The sequence below is a fragment of the Parus major genome, chromosome 4A (assembly GCF_001522545.3).
Source record: "Parus major isolate Abel chromosome 4A, Parus_major1.1, whole genome shotgun sequence".
Lineage (NCBI taxonomy): Eukaryota > Metazoa > Chordata > Aves > Passeriformes > Paridae > Parus > Parus major.
The window spans coordinates 2,063,627-2,081,460 of record NC_031772.1 but is presented as its reverse complement, the minus strand read 5'-3'; the positions used below and the strand labels follow the sequence as shown (position 1 = coordinate 2,081,460).

General features: G+C 40.2%; 1 long non-coding RNA gene across 1 annotated transcript in view; it reads right to left on the bottom strand.

Moving 5' to 3' along the window:
• Nucleotides 1-234: 234 nt before the first annotated feature.
• Nucleotides 235-17,834, bottom strand: part of LOC109022626 — a 19,849-nt gene continuing 2,249 nt past the window's right edge. The window contains exons 3-5 of the long non-coding RNA XR_002001697.1: nucleotides 9,800-9,938; nucleotides 1,768-1,809; nucleotides 235-1,058 (exon numbers count right to left, since the gene is read on the bottom strand). This is a non-coding gene — a long non-coding RNA (uncharacterized LOC109022626). The remainder of the gene's footprint in view (nucleotides 1,059-1,767; nucleotides 1,810-9,799; nucleotides 9,939-17,834) is intronic.

Below are 17,834 nucleotides of genomic sequence, written 5' to 3'. Positions count from 1 at the left end.
TGAATAGATCACACAGACACAGGTCAAGGTGTGGTGAAAAGAAGAGAGAGTTTATTTTTCCTCCCAGGATTTACAGGTTTCTGCCCACAGCCAGGGATGGGATGGTCAGGATAACACTTTCCCACTGCACTGGCCATGAGAGATGCCCATCACAAGACCTGGAACAGAAGGAATGTACACATATCTATGTTTACAGTTACTGTCCTGGGAAAGTCCTTAGACTTTCAGCATGTCAGCAAGCTCAGAAGCTGAGTTTTCAGGTGACACCTACACGTGATATCCAGCTGATCTGCTCACTGAACAAAAGCTTCCCAGCCCTGCTCGTGGGCATGGCCAAAGAGAGCATTCCAGCCCTGATCTTTACTGCAGAACCTCTGAGCTCTCAGACACATTTGCTCAGTGGTGCTCTGTCCCAGAATGAAACCTTTCCCTTGGTTTTCCTGCTCCAGGCTGCAGCCACGCTCTGCACCCACAGGCACAAAGGGCTGAAGGAACCAGGCTGGCTCCTCTGCCTCCCACAGAGCCCCTGGACACCTCAGGCTCCTCTGCAGGGCCAGGCAGGGCAGGACAGACCCCAGTGCACCTGCAGACCCGGCTGGCTGGGCTGGCTGTGCCACCAGCCCCCGCCACCAATAAATTCCGCTCCGCACGCGGCATTTCGGGCAGCCGCTGAAAAATGGGTGACACAGTTGGTTTCACTGGCAGAGCACACAAGGTTTTATTTGTCAACAAATGGGTTTCATGATCCATCATTAACACTTGATTGATTGGCCCAGCACTTTGGCAGGAGGGTTTTTTATCACACTTTTCTGCAGCAGAATGTATTTCAGGCAGTGTCTTCGGCACTGATTTGCTGGCAGGGGCTGTGCTGGCAGAAGGCAGAACATTTCCTTGCATCCTCTGCTGGTCAGTGTGAGAGTGGGGAGTAGATAACACGAGGGACTGCGTTACGGCTCTACATCTGTTTTTGTTATGATCGGATCTGTTCTTCCTCTTATCACAACAAAAACAAGTCTCATGTCGTTTCCTCCTTCATCTAACGCAGTCCAGATCCTCAGCTGTAAAAAAAAAAACCATATAAAAATCACCAACCAAAAAAATAAAAATGCCCAGCCCAACTAACCGTTCTATAACCCAAATTTTAAATATTCATCTTTACAATTTTTTCCATCTTTCTTTGTGCAATAAATACATTCAATCAGAAGAAAAATACACTAACTCACTGTGACAGATTGGACTCCATCTGTCAAGATTTCATGTTTGATATAGACTGGAAATTGTAGATAAAGGGGAAATATTCAGGTACTGTTCTTTCAATGAATGTCCCGGAGGGAGATTAAGGGAATGATAAATTGGTTATGGTTACACCCTGAGCCAAGCCATTGGAAGTCTAATTAGAATCCAGAAGGATTGCAGCCAGGAAAGACAGATGCTGGAAAGAGGAGTAGCATGAGGAAAAGGATTTTAGTTTCAACTGGGACAGAACAAATGTACAAATGACCTTAGGTGTTAGTAGGAAAGAGTATATTTTGTCATCTTGGTACAGAAGATGTTCCTGCAATGAACATCCTTGCAGGATCCCAGAAAACCCTACATTCAATGAAAGATATTTTTGAAATAAGAAAAATAAGAGGAGGTTTGCTTAAAATGCTTTCAAGGGATTAATAAGAATCCACCAACTCAGAGCATAAGGGTGAAAATTAGAAATCCAAAAGACTTGCCTTATGACAGCATCCTGCATGATTTTGAACACTTGATTTAATTTACCTGAGTTTCCTCATGTGTGCTGTGAGTCTCCAACGTGATTTTCTGATGGGAAAAATAAACCAGAAAAGTGGCAAGGAGATGTCCCAATACTAACAGGAACTACAAACAATCAGAGATCCACAGTGACTTCTACACTAAGAAGAAGAAAATGTCTTCAGGTGAGAGCACGGGAACAAATATTAATTCCACCTAATTAAAACAAAGAATATTTATGCAAAGTGAGTCCAACTTGCTGCAGGGAGTGCAGTGGCTGAGAGTGACAGGCCAGGAAAACTGAGAGAGGCCAGGCTGCCCCTGGGGCTGGGAGTGACCCTGGCCAGGCTGTGGGACAGAGGGTGGGTCTGGCTGATGGGCTGAGCTGGCACTTGGAGCTGCACAGGGAATGAATGCACGACTGCATTCCAGCACAGCACCCCAGGGATGCCAGGACTGCAGGAGCAGCCACACAGCCCAGAGTGATGCTCTGAGAAACTCTGGAATGTGCTGCTGCTGGTTTGCTCAGAGGGTGTCACTCTGGCCCAGCCAATAAAGCCAGCAGCACAGATAACATCTGGCTTTCCCTTAAATTTCCCTTAAATTCTAATAAAAAATCCCAGAACCAAGACAGGAATCATCTGAAAGAAAAAGCGTGAAATAGATTCTGCTCTGTTAAAACAAAGGAAAAACAAAGACCCTGAGCCCTGGATATTGGTTGAGGAGAAGAGCTGCCTGCAGGAAAGGTCACCAGCATCTCTGCACACACCTCTGTGGTTTGATGTTTGTCACACTTTGCCTTTGGCTCTCTGGGTCTGTTCAAAACCTCGACCCTCAGTCACTACAGCAGCCCAGGAGCACGGGATTAAGTAAATTATCTTCCCCCTGGCACAGCAGAACTCCCTCTCTGCAGCTCCATCCCTTCTCAATCACAAACACTAAAGCTTTTCCTTCAGAAACGCTCCCTACAATTTCTGCTTCATCTTTGAAGACAAAGGAATAAGCCACTACTTCCAGAAGAAGAAAAGAAATATTCATTTTGTATTTATGAAGGAGCTATTAGTAGCAGTGAAATTTTCCATGCAACACATTCCTGTAAATGAAATTAATTAGATTAAAGTAGTACAGGCTTCAGGAAGAAAGAAATCCAGACATTTTTCCCTGACAGACATGAAAAGGGAGACAGGTATGTCCACACTAACAACAAAAAACACCATCAATTTCCATACATATTATCTCCCCTCAAAGAAAGACAATTTCTACTGATAATAATGTCACTTGTGGAAAGTTTAGTGGTTAAAACTTTCAGTGAAACTGTGTCCTGTTTTGTCCTGGGAAAGGCAAGACAAATTCACCTCAGAATTTTGTATAATTCATGAGGCCCACAGAGCAGCTGTCAAACAGGATAGTGATTAAAAACTCATCATTAACCTACAGACACTGCAATAAAAGATGCCTGACAAATGTGCTTGAAAATAACAAACCAAAGAGTTCTTGCAAGCAGTGAGACGTGATTTTTTTGGCCAGGATGTTACAATAATTGCTGTGTCTGTGCCTTTACAGTGCAAGAGGATTGTTTGCACAACAGTGTTTGGTTCTGTCTTTATTGATAACTTTTAAGGTAGAACCAAATTTCTTTAATTTAATGACAGAAGATAAAATTAAAAACCCAACCCAGCTCCTCACAGCTGTGACACTGCACTGTGGTACCAACCTCTAGCAAAGGAAATCCAGAAGATATTACTCCATGCCCAGTTTTATGTCAGTAGTGCCTTGTCCCTAATTTACTATCTCATCCTACTTAATTTGTTTTCTTGTTTCTGACCTATCAAGATAAGAAATGGACTATGACACTACAAAAATAATTATTTCTTTTTTTCTTTTAATTCCCTCAAATGCTGAGGAATCAAACATTACAACAGGAGCACCAACAGTAATTGGGCTTCAGTGTCACTCTGCACCAGCTTCTTCTGAGCTGAAATTTATTTAATTTCAAAATTTTAATTTCAAACTTTAATTTGAAAAACATCATCAGCCAAAGTGAGAAGCCTCAGCCCATCAGAGATCTGTGTTAGGATGACATTGAGGTGCACATTCCCAGTGCACAGTGAGAGATGAAAGCTGTTTGAATTAATAACAACAGGCATTGGACACAATTATTGTAAATATAATCATCTTTTCCCTAATCATTTCCCAAAACCAGGGCTGCTACTTTGTGAAGGATTAGAAGAACAGGAATGGAGAGTATTATGAAGAAAAGTGAATGAAAACAGTTTAGCTGTTTATAAATGGCTTTCTGCTTTAAATCTGATATTTATGATGATATTCTGATATTTAAATATGATTTAAATACGATATTCAAATATGATCTCCAAATATGAACTCCAAATTCCAGGATAGTCCAACTCACCTATCACCAGTGCTACCAAAAAAAAATTTAATTGGCTTTAAGCTTTATTGGCTTTTTTAATTATGACAAGGATAGTGGGTTTTTGGGGTTGGGGTTTTTTTTGTTCTTTGTTGTTTTTTGCAAGCATTTCATCAATATATTTGCTATTTTGCTACTTTAATCTGTATTGGTGACAAAAGAACTGGAGGTTTAAGTCTGAGGATCACCCAGCTTCTGACATTGGTAAGATTTAAGGATGACAATTTGGAGATCAAGGGAACTTTACTGCTGGCAGAGGAGGTAGGCAATTTTGGGATTAAAGTAGCTAAAGCAGCAATCAGACCACGAGATTTGTTTCCCTGATTTTTAACACTGTATTTGAGGAAAAAAAACATTAATACAGATCTCTCTGGGGTTTAGCTCGTAGAGGTGCATAGGGCACTCTCATAAAATGCAATTTTTGTGTCTTTTTAATGTTCCAGGCAGGGTATCTTCCAAACACAGATGAAAACCCTTTTTTTATGTCCCTTACTACATACAGAATAACACCAAGTACAGGACAGGGTGGCCTTGCCTCTGATTTTTTATTTCTTTTTTCTGTACAGTTCAATATTCATAAAGAGAGTTTTGCCATCCCAAATCAGGAATTATCTCACCTCCTTTCTGACATGTGCACAATACTGCTGGCTGCTTTTCAGACACAACAATTTCATTTCCTCACTTTACAGGATGCCTAAATCTCTGTGCTTTAAAATGTAACCATGAGCTTGGATCTTTTGGGTTTGTTTCAGCTTGGCTTTCCAGCTCAGTTTAACTTTTGTCATGCACATTGAGGCTCCACTGCCTGCCCATGCCAGACACCAAACACCAATTTCCCCTCCTTTGTCACCAAAGTTATCTACATTGCAGGGAGTTTTTATTCAAGCTACAACACTTGATGCATTAATCACTTTTATTTTCTGTTTTAGCAAAGAGAATAAAGGGAATGATAAATAAGTGTATAGGTGAGATGATTCAGTAGTGATCCTGCCCCTGAAAATGAGATAGTTTGGTCTCCTGAGAGATTATTGCATTTGTTTCCACTGCATTGATCATCATCTTGATAAATATTATGACTATCTTAAGCTCCATCAGCCTTCTGCATGAACATGAAAGATAATTCACCACCTATGCAAGTGCACGGGGAGGGAAGAAAAGAGCTCAGTTTGGGAAGCAGAGGAAGCCTGGTGTGGTTAAATTTCCTCAATACAGGTGTCATTTAGGATTCAGCCACTGCTGATATCAAGGAAAAAAAATCTAGGAAACTATCCTATCAGAAAAACCTATTAATTAAAGTGCAGTGTAAAGAGAGCAATTAATTATTAGCCGTAGAATTGTTCACAATAGCCACTGACAGGAAGAGAATATTGCCACACTGAGATATACTGGGTGTAATCAGCAAAATAAAATACAAAGGCCTTTTTTATTCCTCTCTAGAAACATATCAAGTACAAACCATTTCTGGTAGCCATTCATAACATGAAAAGAGGAAAAGGGAATAAAGAAAGAGCCTGTGATTAACTTGTTGGCAGGAAAATACGGTATCAATGTCCCAGCATTGATCCAGGCCTCATTCTCCTTTCCTGTGTTTGGGGAGATCAGATTTGTTACACATTCTGTCTCCTGGACTTCATAGCCCAGCAAATATTTGCCAGACAAAGGCTGTTAAACACTTTCTTTACCCATGTCAGTGTGTTTGACTGCCCCTTGTTTGCTTCTCTGTCTTCTTCACTGTTGTGTCCATCACTATTCACACTTCTAATTCCCTTTTTATTTCCTTATTCCTAATTCTAATATTTCTTAGTTTATTATACCCTCTTCTCATCTGACTTTCTGGGCTGCTCAGAGCTCTACTTTTCTTGCCTCCAACTTCAACTCCAATAATTTCAACTCTTATTGAATTCCTTGGGTAAACAGAGTTGCAAAACAAAGGGACACAACTGAGCTACATTTTCTGAAGAAGATATGTCCATTTAAGGTTTCACAGTGAAAAATAATGTTAAAAATGTTACTTAAAAGAAGAGGACAGAAGGAGAAAAATAAAACAAAAGGATTTCTTACCAGATGGAAGAGAATAAAAAAGAGACCAAAGCACCACTGAGGTACCAAACACCTGCATTTAGACCAAATGGCATGAGGTTTATCTGAAACACCAGATCAGGTGGAAATGGACATTTATTATATTATTATCTTGATTTGCTGTGACAGCCAGGTGGGGCTGGGTGGTTTTTTCCTGTATTTAACAATACAGCTCCAACCACAGCAGTGGCCACCGTGGTCCAGCTGACTTTTGTGGAACAGCACCGAGAGATGTCCCCAAGGAAAGTTCAGAGGCTCAGATTGTTCCAAGCTAAATTTCTCTGCTTACACATCCTTCCAGCCAGCCCTGGGGAGATGTTAAGGCAGTTTCAAAAATACCAGAGCAGATCTCAGGGCCTGGGACTACTGTCAAGTCAGGTAAAAACTGAATCACTACAGAAACCTCCCTCTACTTTGCTTTGGTTTTTCATTGATTTAGTGAGAAAATAGATTTCCTGCAAAACACTTCTCTATAATAGGATTAATCATAGTGTAGAAGTATCAGAGACTTTGTGAGGGTGGAGATGCAGATATTATCAGTGCCCTGTGTCACTTCTTGGATCTTAAGAGACTGTCCCCATTTATTTCTTTATTCACAGGAGTGAATTCAGCGTGTTAATTGGGAATGGGAAAGAAATGACTTCCATTCACATACTTCAAATTGATTGGCCGTCTTATTTTTTTGGGAAGAATGAATAAAGTACTAAACAAATAAACTAATCTACCTAGGCACACAATTATTCATTGTGATTCTTTTTATTGTGCCCCTTCCTATTCACTCTTGCTGTGAGATAAACAGCCCCAGTCTTCCCATCTCACTGCACAGGAGATTTTATTCAAAGGCCCTCGTCAGCCATTCTTGATAAAAGTCTAGATTAATTTATTGGCTTATATTAAAACTACACAAAAATATTGGTTTGCTTAAAATCAGTTGTCTTCAAAGATAGCTAATGAAATATTATGGATTTGTATGTCCAAGGTGAATAATTCTATAGTTGATCATTTGTAGTTGGGGTTTTTCACCACCGAAAAAAAACCCCAAATGGCACCGATATCAAGGTAGAATTGTATTTTATTTTAAAGTAAATTGTGGGGTCTGGACTATACTTGGCAGCTCACTGGGTAAAGCCAGGCTTCTCAATAACATCAGGCATCAGATACCTACAGACTTCTCACAGTTTCTATCATTTAATGTCCTGGGGAAGTGGGCAGACACAAATGTTCAAAAAGTTTTCTCTTTTATTATTATTTTTTTTTTTTTTAAATAGAACTTACCTGATTGTTATATTTAACAGAAAATGTAAACTTTTAGAAAGAAAAAAAAAAGGACTTCTGAAGTCTTTTGAGGAAATCAAAGTTTTGGTTTTGCAGCTTTTACAGATGTAAAATGAAGCTGACATGAGCTGCCCAAGTAAGCAGCAAGGTGACTGACAATAAACCTCTCAAAAATAATTTCATTCACTAAATGAGATTTTTTTGGGAACATTCCTGAACTGTAAATAATATAAAGGTTGGTGCTCAAAGATTAGAGCAAGTTAGAAGATAATTTATTTTCTGTGTGTTTTGCAAAATACAGAAATCCAATTTCCAGCCACTTTTTCCATTACCTGAAATAAATATTGGGGTCTGATCACACATTTAATAAGAATATGCTTCACTTTCTGGAAATTTCATCAGGAGAAAAGAGGATATAGACAGTACAGACAAACAATCCAAAGAAATGAAGCACATTGGCTTGGGAAAAAAAAAAGTTTTCCATATTATGATAAAAACCCTTTCAGAGTGTTAAAGGAAAATCATCTGCAGTTTTTTGGGCATTTTTCTTTGCTCTGAATTGACAGATTTACTTGGCATTTTGGTAAAATTTATTTCAGCAGCACTGTTCACTTACCTAAGTGTTTTAAAACATATATTTGATTAATAAGCTGGGTTACTGAAACACAGACTTTCAAGAAATCCAAAATACTATTTCCCAGAAGTCGGTATTGGCTGTAAAGAAAACCACTGACATATTTAGTAAGGACACACTCTGAACATGTCCTGTAAAATATCTCAGAAGTGGGAAAATCCACTTGAGGCTGTGCAGAATTCAGCTTCAGGCGAGGACAGAGCTCCCCACCGGCGGGGACAGCGCTGATTCCATAATTTATTTTCCATTTCTGTCCTCCTTCACGGGCTGCATCCCCTTTGGATGGCTCTGCCAGGCCTTGCCGTGACCCAGATGATTGGGTTTGAAAAGAAAACACAGCAAATCCACGATGCAGTTCAGAGCAAAGTCCTGCAGGAACGGTTCCAGCCCGGAGGAGCAAATGTCAGAGCACAGAGACAGCCAGAACACCACGGCAGCATGAGAGACTCTGAAACTACTGCAGGGCTTTGTCTTGGGCTCTGTCGAGCTCCAAATCTCAGTAATAACTGACAAACATACTTATTTATATAAATAAATCTATTTATTTTTATTTACACAAGAAAATATTTTTGCTTTTGCTCCCGCTTAATTGAATTTCTAAATATTTTGAGGTGAAAAGCTGAATGGGTTTTAAATCCTAATAAAACAGAAAGATGTCCCCAAACCTGGTGAACAGAAAGTCTCTTTGCTCTTTAAAGCAGTGACAAAAGTTGCAATGACACACAGGGAAATAGCTCAGTGCTCAGAACATTTGCTTTGGCTGAGTTATTCTACTCTGCCATTTGTTAATAAAGCACATAATTTGATTTAAAAGTGAGACCAATTCAGAGATCTCATGTCTTGTTATCTGTGTGCATTTCCTTCACACAGTGACTGAACATAACTCCTCAGAAATGCACACTACAGTGAAAAATAATATTTATTCAGTTTATTACCATTACTGAATGTACTGTTACAGTATCAATCTTTAAAAGCATGTCAGGACCCACCTAAGCTTTGTGATGGATTGAACATTAATGCTTGCACTGGCCTAGGAAAAATCTAAATTCCCAATATTACAACAGCAATACCACCTGTAAATGCTGAACTCACTGATTACATTCCAGTCAAATATTTGTTTACCAACTGACAAAGTGTTAGTCCTGGCAAGATAACAAAACCTGATGCTAATTAAGGGCACAATTTTTCTGATGGCATCCAACATTAATGCAGTTTGTTTAGGGAAAAAAAACAACAAACAACAAACAAAATACACTTTTCAAATACTTTTTTTTGGTTTTTGTTCCTTGTGAATATGGTATAATTCCATTTCATGCACCTAAAATTCCATGGCATTGTTAGGAACATTCTCCCCCTTATATACATTTATAGAGAAATATAGAGAATATAAAGAATATAAAGAATATAAAGAATATAAAGAATATAAAGAATATAAAGACTATAAAGAATATAAAGAATATAAAAGAATATAAATAATATATAGAATTATATATTATAATCTTAAAAATTTAAAGAATTTTCTTTACCACTGTTACAAAAGGTGGTGGTAACAAGGTACTATAATTGCCATAGCATGGAGATATCAAAGGAAGAGATATTATTGCATTATATTTCTATTTCAGCCACAGGAAAACATCACTCACCTGCCTTGAGGATGCAAGGATCCTGACAGGAAAATACAAACCAGGCCAGAAAGTTTCTGCAAAAGCAGCACTTCAGGATAAAATATTGGGAATTCTTCAGGGAAGGCAGCTGAAGACCAGAATTTGTCATCATGAGGAACTGAAAGATAAAACAGGATGTGAACTGAAAGGCAAAATAGGATTTTTCCTGTTCTTTCTTCTACTCCCCTCCTTTTAAAATATTAATTTATGGGGTTTTTCTTACTATTTTCTGGGGTTTTTTATTCTTCACATGGGATTTTCAAACCTACAATCTTTCTCAGATGTTACTTAAAAAACACAGTCTAATCAAGTAAAATTATATAGTAAAAAATGGATTCTTCATATTGATATCAATCTTGGAAATGGAATCAAAGTTCTTGGCAAGTCTGACTTTCTTTGAAATTGTTCTTGAGATTTTTTTTTCAACAGGCAGTAAAGTTTTTCTTTTTTCATTTAAAGTTGAGATTCACATGTGATAAAGAGAAAGCATTGAGAAACATGTCCAATTGCCTAAAAACAAGGACAAAAGTATATGAGGGAAATCATATTAGAACACCAGACAGGAAGGTGATAAAAAGGAAATAAATACAGCACAAAACCAACAAAACAAACAACCAAACAAGTCCCAACAAAAACCCAACAGGGAATGTATGAAAGTAAAGAAAATCAGCATACAGCAGGAGGTTAGGACATGGAAGAATTAATAGTGAGCTCATAAATAAGGAGATATTTTGGAGCTCCTGTTGTCACTCATTTTCAGCAAGGGATGAACTCACGCCCTATGGTTTGAGTTTCCCAGCACACCTCGTGGTACAAGATGCTGACACGCTGTTTGGGTGACATTTTCACTCCGAAACATTCATCTTCTTTCAGCTGAACCAGACTGATTAAACTTTAACCAGAGAAGGAACGAGCTAGGGAGGGTTTATTTGTGGCTCACATATGGCTCCTGTCGCTGTCACACACGACATTGGAACAGCAAGAAAGGGCAAGTGTCTAGACCCCACTGAATCACTTGGAGTCCTACTTATGGTTTCTATTCATCTTCAGTTTCCTCAAAAACCTGCTCTTCCCCACCTTCCCCTCAATCTGTAAAACTCTGCCCTCCTCCCAAGCCTTGCCTCACAACTAATTTTGCCAAATTAGAGTTGGGTTCCGCAAGCATTTGCCCACATATGTGCAGAGAACTTCAGGCGACGTCTCCTTAACGACTTCAATACGACTCCAATAATTAAAGCTCAGAGCATGTGAGAGCTGCCTTGGTTTGGGGTAGAAAATCGCTGCCTTCCACGTCAGAGTCAATGAGGACTCTGATCTGAGCGGTGGAAATGCCGGAATTCTAAAGCAGCTTCGATGTCTGATGTTCACCTGAGGTGGAAGAGCCTCAGGCAAGGCACAGACGAGGGAAATCAGCCAGAAAGGGAGACAAGGCATGTGAGCAGAGCCTTGCTCGCCCCCTAAAATAATAAAGCACAAACCAGCCCCAGTTACAAAAGAGTAAACCTTTTTTCTTTGATGAGGAGGTCTCAGATACCTGGGTTGAACAGCCTAAACAAGTGCCCCCATAACCAGACACGGAGACCTGAATTCCTTCTGCCCGTTGATGTCTGAACAAACCCTCCCCACGGAGGATGCTTGGCTGATCTCACGGCCAATGTCAAATTAAACTCCCGGTAAAGCACTGAGCACCAGCCCTTGGAGCTTTGTGGTGCTGGTGTGGCACAGATCCAGCTCAGAGCTGGGCCCATTTAACACACAAGGACACGCTCCAGGCAAATTTCTCGAGCTGTGTGGCGTTAATTACACAAGGTGGGCAGCAGAGCTGCTGGGGCAGGCCCTGAGCTGTCACCGTTTATGAGCACAATGCTATTGACACTGTACGTCTCTGCAGAGCCCAGGTACAGGCAGGTGCTGTGGATAAAGAAAATGCAACTTCTGGGCCCTCTTTGCTGCTGTAAAAATCACAGCAGCTTCTCAAAGAAGCATCAAAGGCAGGATTTTTCATGTGAGATGGACAGGACTCCGTTCTTCCCTACTTCTGCACTTCAAAGTATAATTACAAGATGAACTGGACCACATTTGCTGGTGATGTAATTCCACTGAAGTTATTTCTGGGAGAAAATCTAATCCACTAACATAAATCTGCAGCATGTTGATACTTTATAATTAGACAAACTGGATTTCCCTTTGTCTCATCTGTACTGCTTGAAAAAATACATTGTTTAAAACAGAAGATTAAATAAATACTTTTCTGGGTGAGCTGTGAGGGTGGGGAGGCACCAGAACAGAGAATGTGTGGATGCTGCACCCCTGGAACTGTCCAGGACCAGACTGGATGGGGTTTGGACTAGGGGAAAGTGTCCCTGCCTATGGCAGGAGGTGGGACAAGGGGATTTTTAGGGTCCTTTCCAACCCAAACCACTCTGTGATTCTATGATCAGTAGTGACCAGGTGTGTCATGACAAATAACTCAAATTATTTACCTTGGGTAGAATTATATTAGCCTTTTCCTAAACAAGAAGCTGCCTTTTAATATCACAGAATAAATTTTAGTGAAACATTTAAGTCCTAGGCCTGCTTTCAAACGTGGAAGTGGAACAGGGATGTTCATTTGCCTTTCTAGAGGGATGTAGAGATGGCTCTGCCAGCACAGCACAGGCCAGGAGAGCAAACATTGCATGGCACCAAATAAAACATCAACATCTGGACTCTTCCAGCTGTGTTTAATTCTGTTTAGGGTAAAACATCCATATGATCTAACAACTGTGTCTGCACTTGGAGTGAGCAGGTAGAGCCAGAGCTTTAACACCTCTTTCAATTGACTCTGCTCACATCTCCTCTGTGCACATCCCTAATTTCACTCACCACTCTTGTCCTTGCATATGTTTTTGCATTATTCAGTAGCAAATTCAGTCCTCAGGCATAAACAAACAAATCACATATGTTTCATTAGCTACAGCAAGGTCTAATTGCAGTAAGCAGGAACACACAGGAAATTCAAAAATGTTCAGAATTGTTACCATAGCCACCACAAAATACAAATACTTAATACAAACTTTATAATATAAACAATTTAATAGAGAGAAACCTAATGAAAATGAAAGGACACCCAGAAAGGAATATATTTTAAAGCATTAACACCCCATGCAATAAATATATTCAGGTGTAAAGTGGCCAAGCACAATTACAGCTTCAGGACCTCAGTGGGTTTCAGACCCTTCTCCCATGCAGCAAAAACAGTCGAGGTTTTCCACTAATGAAGAAACAAATAAAAACCACAGAACAGAAAATTCAATTCTGCAGAATTCCAGGCTTTACAGAAGAGGAGGGGATCATGACATAATTAACTGGTTAATTATGTTATTAAAAAAAGATTCCTTTTCTGTTCCCAGAGTAATGCAATTCTAGATGTTCCTTCAAACCTGAAGTTCTCTCTTAAAAACTCTTGTGTACCCTCAGCTTCTCACATTTCTCTCATGTTGCTTGATTTGTCTCAGTTTAGTTTACAGATTGTGATACCAAGCTATCAAAACTCTAGAAGATTTATAAGAATTTAATGAACTCTCAGGAGAGTACAGAGAAATAAATAAAAATTTACTTTATTTTGTTATTTATGTTCTGCATCTGTAATAAAACTGCATATCTAGAAATATCATTAAATAGGAGAAATTCAAAGATTGTCCTAAAGTAGTATTTTTTGTGTTCATTCTCAAAGTTTAGCTTGCTAAATTAAGACATTAACCAGCAAGAACAGAAACCACAACCAGCTTTCAAGGAAAACAGTTATTCCTACACTATCAAAAAGAGACAAGTACAGCCACCAAATATTTATAAGTTTGACAGTTCATTGTAAGAGACTTATGCAATAATAAAAACAACAAAAAATGGCCCAATTCCAGCCTGAAGAATTTTTTTGAAAAGAAATAAGTTTCACTACCACACAGTCTCTAGTGTTAACAAGGGGTAGATGCAGTTCCTGAAAAAAACAGGAAAAGAAACTTCTGTCCATAAACAGATGCAGATTATATTTATACATCTGCTTAATGTACAGAAAAACAGACAGAGGGATAAAATAAGTACCTGCATTGAAACAGGTGCTAAAAACCAGAAGTGAGCCATCAGCCTTTATCACAACTTACTCCAGTTAATAACAGCAAGGTTTGGATCATATTTCCATCTCTTTTAAGATGAGACAAACATTCAGTCAAACATCAGCAGGGCTCACAGAGAATAATTTTTTCTCTATTTTGCAGAGAATGGCTGAGAAAGCCCAAAGTGTTGGAGTTCCCACCTCCCTCTGCCTCAGCTTCCCACCACTGCAAAACAAATCCTAAAAAGAATTTCATAGGAGAGATGAGCATTAGTTCAATTTACTATTTCTCATGGTGAAGAGCAAAAAGGTAGATTCAGATAAAGACAAATGGGAGCCAAGCCCTTTAGATGTCTTCTTATAATTAAGAAAGTGTCAGAACCTCTGTCCTAAATTTGTTCTGTCAAAAGTAATAGAACAGATCATTGTTTCCAAGGCTAAGACACATTAGAATTTTTATTAGGAACTCCTAACAAATGAGAAATACAAGAGCAAAGCTGTTATTTGAATGTCACTGATTTTTCAGGTTTAATACATCTAATTTCCTCTTTCTCTGCTATCGGAGCTGTCTGCAGCCTTACACAGTGCACAGGCACAAACACAGAGGAGCCACTGGTTTGCAATTGGAATGAGATTTCATAAATCAAGGGAATACATCCCTGCATGTTAGTGGAAAGCTGGCTCTTTACTATTTTAAAACAATATTTTAAAGCACACTTTAATTGAAACAGAAAATGATTTTATCAGTAGTGTTAGCACCAGTTATTCTTTCATATATTTTGGGTATCTTTTCATATCTTGAACATAAAAATGCACTCTCTTCCCTTCTTCTTTCAGCAGCATCCTTCCTATATGCACTAAAGAGATCATCCAATGATTTTAGTTTCTAAAAATCTTCACCCTTATTTGATTGTGCAGCTTGACTGTTAATTATTTTTTTCACTCAGTGTTGATTTCCTCCATGCAAAGACTCCAGTTTTATTTTTAGTGTCTTGTATAATTGTTCACTAATGCCTTATTAAAGCTGAACACCTGTAGCCTCTGTTATCTTATAAATGAGTTAACAAGGAAAAACACTCCCCCAGGGAAGCTTGTATTATATATCTGAACCAGGACAATTAAACCATTCTGCACTTCCTCAAAGTTAGATCTTCTTTGGTTCCAGTATTTCAAGCTGTTATTCCTGCTTTTTGGCAAGGAGGAAAGAATCAGATTCAACCCAAAAAGAGTGAACACGGCAAAATGAATTCTTCTGTAGGAAGTTTCTGCAAAAGCTCATGACTTTGAATATGTTAGTCCTTAATAGAGATGATGAAAGTGTCTTTTTTCAGGAGCCTGGCATCCTGCTCTGCAAACAGACCAGATGAGATCACACGAGAGGCACAGCATTGTTTGCTCACAGTTGTTCATTCTTCAAACCACTGCTGCAGGAGCTTTCTCTGCTGCCTCTGCAGAGCCTTTCTTGGCAGGATCATGGCCAGGCTGGATCAGGATCAGGATCAGGATCAGGATCAGGACCAGGATCAGGATCAGGATCAGGACCAGGATCAGGATCAGGATCAGGATCAGGACCAGGATCAGGATCAGGATCAGGATCAGGACCAGGATCAAGATCAGGATCAGGATCAGGATCAGGATCAGGATCATGGCCAGGCTGGATCAGGATCAGGATCAGGATCAGGATCAGGGCTGGGGCAGCAGCTGGGGGGATTTGGGTACCAGGCACCTTTGGGGGTCCCAGCTGCAGCTGAGCCTGCCCCAGAGCATCTCTCCTGCCCTCAGTCCTGTCCTTGCTGGGATCCACGTCCCCCAGAGCTGCTGCTCCAGCAGCAGAGCTGAGCAGGGTGAGGAGAGGGCTTTGTCCCAGGGCAGAGCAGCTGTGAGCTGTTCTCCCAGCCCAGAAACCCAGACTGACACAGGCTCAGGGCAGGTCAAGTCTCTTTCCTGGACTGGCACCAACTCCTGCTCCCTGAGGGCAGGGGACAGGGCAGGCAGTGGCAGTGGGACACCCTGCACGGGCTGGTGGCACCTGAAAACTCAGCTTTTGAGCTTGTTGACATTGGTTCTAAAGCCTTTCCCAGGACAGTAACTGCAAACATAGATATGTACACATCCTTTCTGATACACATCTTGTGATGGACATCTCTCACAGCCAGTGTGGTTAGGAAGGTGTTATCCTGACCATCCCATCCCTGGCCATGGTCAGAAACCTATAAATTCTAAGAGAAGAAATAAAGTTCTCTCTTCCTTTCACCACACCTCGAGCTGAGTTGGTGTGACCTATTTCACACCCAGCAGCACCAGGCTGGCTCCCCAGCAGATCCCTGGCTGCCATGGGAGCAAATCCCAGCAGGAACAAGGATGCAGAAGTCAGAGCAAGGACAATTCTCCAGCACCCTGCCATCTATTGCTTTAATTTGTCTATGCAGCTATGTAAAACTAGCAATTTATCTTGTCTTTTCCTGAACAGCCTTTCATGAAGCAAATCAATCATTCTCACAAGTGCCATTCCAGTAGCATTTCTGAATGGGAAGCTTGGGTCTTCTTAGTATAATTTGATAATGTGTGATGTAATTGGCCCCTGGCTGATATCTTCATTTATTTCATGCATTTTCAGGTTCACATTAATGCTGAAATCTGGCACAACCTTTGTCCTCTTGAGGAAAAGAGCTCGTAACATAAACCTGGAGGAAGAAAAAGTGAATTATCCAGAGCAGGTGTGCCCTGAACAAAAAATTCCCAGTAATTTCAGCTGTCTCTTTCCACACTCCATGTTGCTGGATGCACTTTCTGTGCTGTAGCTCAATTTAAAAGTCTGACAGAGGAAAGATATCTGGGCTAGCACCTATGCACTAAATCTGTAATACATGATTCCAAATAAAAGTAAAAGTAAAAAATTCACCAGATGAGTGCTGAAGTAATTAAAGGCTATCAAATTGATCCTTATTACACCATTGGTAGGATATAACCAGACAGGACTCTATTGAATTCCCATTTCCTAAACTAAAAACACAATAATGCAGATCCACTGCCTCTTCTAAAAACGGTTCTCTGAGCTCTTTCACAACTGATTGTAAACTAGATGTACTGGGATGTTGTAAAACAATTCTCTGTTTATTTACAGGTATGAAAATACAGCCCCCAGGCACAATCTGTTGGATTTTACAGAGTGTCACAAACCCCAGAATATATGTCCAGTTTAAACATGTGAAATAAGGATGACTCGACTCAAATGATGGCCCAAGGGCCTGTGTGTTGTAAAGCTGACACGTTTGAATTATAGGAAAACCAAAGTGTCCAGAGCTAATTAAATCCATTCATCTTGGATTTTAAATTTCGTACAGATCAATAATGAAAATTAATTTCAATTTCTTCCTGTTACTTATTCCAAATCTCTCTGTAGCTCTGCTAAATGACCAGATGTTTAGCAAATCCTGGATTTGGTAACTGGGAGGGGTTTTGTGGTGCTGGAAGCTGTTTTTAGCAAGAATAACGATGATTGTCCAACAGTGATGATGTATTAATGTGACAAGAAGCAGCTCTGTGAAGTTATCCTGGTGAATGAGGTGTACCAGAGCACCAGAGTGTCCCCTACCCCAGTCTGGGTGTCACTCTCTGGACACAGCTCTGCTCAGGAGATGGAGAGAACTCAACTCATGTAATCAATGTGTTCTGTAGCACCCTGGCCACGAGGCTGAAGGACCCTGGGGGACAGAGGGACAGCAGATGTTGGACACCCAGAGTGGGATTTGGGACACAGGCACTCAGCAGCCTCACCCAACAGCAAGGTGTCACCAGCTCAGAGCACCAGATGAGAGCAAGGTGTCACCAGCTCAGAGCACCAAATCAGAGCAGATCCAAGGTGCCACCAGCTCACAGCACCAGAGCAGATCAGATCAGATCCAAGGCTTTCACCAACTCACA